At 44.6% G+C, this 4466-nt stretch overlaps 1 pseudogene; it reads right to left on the reverse strand.

Moving 5' to 3' along the window:
- Positions 1-512: 512 nt before the first annotated feature.
- On the reverse strand, positions 513-3106 carry LOC131506113 (ATM interactor-like; annotated as a pseudogene).
- Between the last annotated feature and the right edge of the window lie 1360 nt (positions 3107-4466).

Raw genomic sequence — 4466 nt, forward strand, 5'->3', positions numbered from 1 at the left:
CTGTCTAAGCACTCGTGCTTGAATCTGCTGCGTGGCATCTGAGTTCTTTAGATTTACTATCAGGAAACAGGAATTTCTCTCCAGCACCGTCAAACGTTTTAGGTGCAATTTAAGTCAAGCGAGTCACATTTCAACTGAAATGTTTTGCAGATTCGAAAAGTCGGCACCGTACTACCTGCTAAGCTTGGCTTCAGCTAATTGCCAGATGGGTTTTAAAGGTGTGAGATACACTTTTTTTTTTTTTTTTTTTTTTAAGATGGGAAGACTAACTGTGAGAGGGCAAACGGAGGCAACACAGAAACAATCATTTTTAGATCAACATCTTATACTTTATAATACACTCACTTTATACACGAATTTTGTGTTTACAAGTAGAAAGGCACAGAACCTCCAAGGACCGAAGTAAGCGCATCAGTTAACTACGTTCAGTGGCGTTAACACTGTTGTCCTACCCTCCGCTCGCTGAACCCGAAAGGAAACTGTAAAGGCCGACCCACGCACGGACTTCACGTTTAGAAGTTGGAGACCGTGTGTAGTTCTGCGGTTTCTAGAGAGCTGAACCGAGATTCCATCGTGTTCCAGGCCAAATCGGCCAGAAGAAAGTTGCCCATTGCGGTTTGAGTCTCAAAGGGTCTCAAAGCCAGAATTCATGGTCTGTGTTTCTGTGCTGTTCAATTGAACTTTACTCTCTACAGCAGGTATGCTTTTAGCAGTGGAAATTCCTTCGGTTTGGGTCTCTGTGTCAGACGAATCCGTACTCATGGAAAAGCGGGAGTGTTTCAGAATACTCGCCAGAGGCAGATGGGGCTACTGTCTAAAAAAGAAGTTTAGGTCTGTCTGTATTTGTATGTCAAACATTTCAAGGCCTAAGAAGCTCGAATTTCCCCTACAGCTATAGGACTAGGCAGAGGTGTCTGCAAGGAAGACGTCAGTTTGGGTCTCTATGTCCAGCAATTCCAAGACTGGTTCAGGGGTCATGGTGTTAAACTCACTCTCTTCAGTTTGAGTTTGGATATATGAGCGGAAAAGAACTCCTCGATATCAAAATCAATTGCAGGATTCTGGGCTGGGCCAGATGGGAGCTGGGTATCTTGTCCAGTATTCGTGTCTGACAAAAGACTACGATTGTCCAGTGTCTGACCAGGCAGGTTACTTGACAAAATGTTTTCTAAATCACTTAATAAATATATAGTCTGGGTCTGATTATCTGTCATGTTCTGTGAAAGAAGCATAGTGTGCTGTGCGCTGAAGTTTATAATTGGTGAAGATTTCTCAGTATCTTGATTTAAAGTCTTAGGGTGGTTCTGAGGTAACAAACCATGAGTGACAGTCTCTGCTACTAAGCTGCTGCTTATGATATTGTCTGTAGAAACAACGTAGGACGAATGGACACTCTCAAAAATGTCTCCACACGTTACAGCTTGGTCCATCTGGACTCGGCCATCTGTCCGACACTGCATCGCACTGGTCTGAGTTTCTCTGGAGATCCCACCTGACTGGTAACAGGCATCTGTGAACGTATCAGTCTGAGCAGCTGTGGAAGAGGTTACCTTAGAACTGGATAAGAATGTCTGAGTGTGAACACTAATGGGAAGGGAGACTTGAGAACCAAACGTCAAATCCGTTTGAGAACAGGACGATCCGGAGGAATCGGGGCCGGCCCACTGTGCGGAAGGTATGAAGTGTTGTGTGGCATAAGACAGGTCCCTCTGTACATTGACTGAAGAAATGCTATTCTTCTGACATGTGTTTCCTAGTTCTTGTAAACGATTAGACCGGCTCTTACCCAAGTTCACCTGAACACCTGTACTAATTGGCTCCAGAGCAATAGGATTTACAATTTTTGAAAGAGGGAGACTCTCCTTGAGACAGCCAGCCTCAGAATCTAGGCTGACGATCAGGGTTCCGACCCACAAGGGCAGTATGTGCACAGCGCCAGGGGCGGAACCTTGATGATCCACACCCAACACTACGGGCTGGGCCGAGGAGTTGGCTATAGGCACAAAGACAGGTGTGGGAGAAAACTGCAGAATGTTATGCCCAGAATTCGTGATCCCCAAAGACCACTAGGGAGCCGAGTCTGATGCAAAAGCAAAAGAGCCTTTATTCGAGCTAGCTCGAGCTCAATCCCCTACCTGCACCGACGCAGCGGTGAGATACCAGGGAGAGAGCGAGTTTCAAAAGCACAAAGGTTTTATAGGGGTCTAGGGGCAGTTGGTGAGGTAATGGCTGTGGCCTCAGCCGATTGGCTGGGGAAGGGTCGTGGCCTCGGCCGATTGGCTGGAGAAGGGTCGGAGTCCTGTTAGGCAGGTCGCTGGGCGTGTTTTGATCAGGAAGTTTGAACGGGTGAGCGGGAGGTTACTCAAGGGGAGGAGGTGCGGTCTGAGGTTTCTGCGATTTTCCCGGAAAAGGGGTCATGTCGGGGACATAGTCACTCAAAGTGGAGAACACAGAACAAGATGGAGTCGGCCTGCATAGGCCTGCCCTTTCACAGAACAGGAAGTTTAACCAGAGCCACCCTGGGCTTGGTTAAAAGCAACTTCTGAGGGTATCTTGGAGGTGTTGTAAGAGTCTGCTTTCCGGCATTAGAGTTGCAAGATCTCCAAAAGAAGAAGTTTCTAGTTCTTGAGTGTCTGGTCTTGGAGCTGGCTGACTGCTCAATGACTCAGTAGTCTTATTGGACAGCTTCTGGCTGTGCAGGCAGTTTTCCATTTTCCTTTTCTTACTAGGTGGCTCCCTGTACTCTGCAGGGATCTCGTGGCCAGTTTGGTAGATAGGGACTGTAAGGCGGTCCTGCTGGCATAGGGACAGCCGCACGTTCACTGGAAGGTCTTGCCACAGTCCTTGCATCCCTTCTCAAGTCCCGCTTGGTGCCTTAGCAGTTGCTGCACTTACTACACTTTTGCTTCTTTTTGGTGTGCATTTTCATAAGGTGCTGTTTTACAAGAGAACGTTGAGAAAACGGTCTGTCAGGGCTTCTGGGGCATCCTTCAATTGGACAACCGACTTTTGGTACCATTTGCAAATCTTTTCGTATTGTTGGATTTACTATGCTATCCTGCAGGCAGTGGTTCTTGACCCGGTGCATGTTGAGCGCCAGGCTGTTGGGCAGGGTCGGGGTGCCCCAGGCCAGAGGCTGCCAGGGCTGCCACATGGCAGAAGGGCCTCCTGTTTTCAGTTTTAAATGGATTATTGCATAGATGGAAGCACAATAATGTATTTGTTTGATAATTACATGTGTTCTAAAGAGTGATGCATGGATGCCAATTTGTAAAGAAGAGGACTGTGATGAATTCATACTTGGTCAATGTAGCTAAGCTGGAACTATCATTCCCAGAATTCTTTCATTTCTATGGTTCCAGGTTAGCCTTGGTTGCAAGAAAAATTTGCATGAAATTTGGAAGGCAGAAGTGAAGTCCCAGATCTGTATCTGGTCCCAGGCACCACTGAAGCGCCTTCATTATTATTGCTGATTTGTTGGCTCATTTCATTGGTGTGGAACAATGTTCAGTCCCTTGGATTCTCCAGTTTTTAATCATATCTCCTCCCTTAGCAGGGCTAAGTACTTGGCAAAAAGCACTTATTTCTTGTACACGTCACCTGTATCTTTGAGGTTAGATGCAAAGAAAACTGTTTTAGTTTGTTTTCATATAGTGTTTCATCTTGAATTCCAGTTAGTCTGTCTGAGTTCCAGATTATCTTTGAACATATTACTATTTGGGTACTGTTTGTCCTTGCTTTCCCCCACTCTGTGTCCAGTTATTCTCATCAACTACCGTCCTATTGACTGATGGCAATTTCAGCCCTCCACCAGATTCAAAGTCAATAGCCTTTCATACACTTCTTCACTAGCTCCTCTTTGAGGTCACTTAATAGTGACTTTTCTTTGGTCATCTGACTTTATATTATGTTTTTGGCCTCCTCTCCCAATTGTCTAAGGTCCAGTTATTGTAACAAATTTCTTATTCCATAGAACTCATATCGGTTCTGCTTCCTTGATTGACTGCAGTGATATGAGTACCTTCTTAATTTATCTTTCAATTCTCTAAATCTCATTTTCATAGCTATGTGTTTGTCTCATGGAAGGCATGTAATTTACTCAATTCTTTCTTGGAATTTATTAATTCTGTGTTTACCAGAAATATGCTATTAGACAATCACAATTTTCTTTTTTATTCATTTCTTGCTTACTTTTTTTATTTTTATTTTTAAGTTTATTTATTTATTTATTTATTTGAGAGAAAGAGAGAGAGAGAGAGAGAGAGAGAGAGAGAGAGAGAGAGAGAGAATACAAACAGGCTTCAGGTTCTGAGCTGTCAGCATGGAGCCCAACATGGGGCTTGAACTCATGAACCATGAGATCATGACCTGAGTCAAAGTTGGATCCTTAATCAACTGAGCCACCCAGGTGCCCCTCACTTCCCTTTTTAATTTTAGAAATTAGTTTTTTGTTCTTTCTCTAAGTT

The sequence above is a fragment of the Neofelis nebulosa genome, chromosome 3 (assembly GCF_028018385.1).
Source record: "Neofelis nebulosa isolate mNeoNeb1 chromosome 3, mNeoNeb1.pri, whole genome shotgun sequence".
In the NCBI taxonomy this organism is placed as follows: Eukaryota; Metazoa; Chordata; class Mammalia; order Carnivora; family Felidae; genus Neofelis; species Neofelis nebulosa.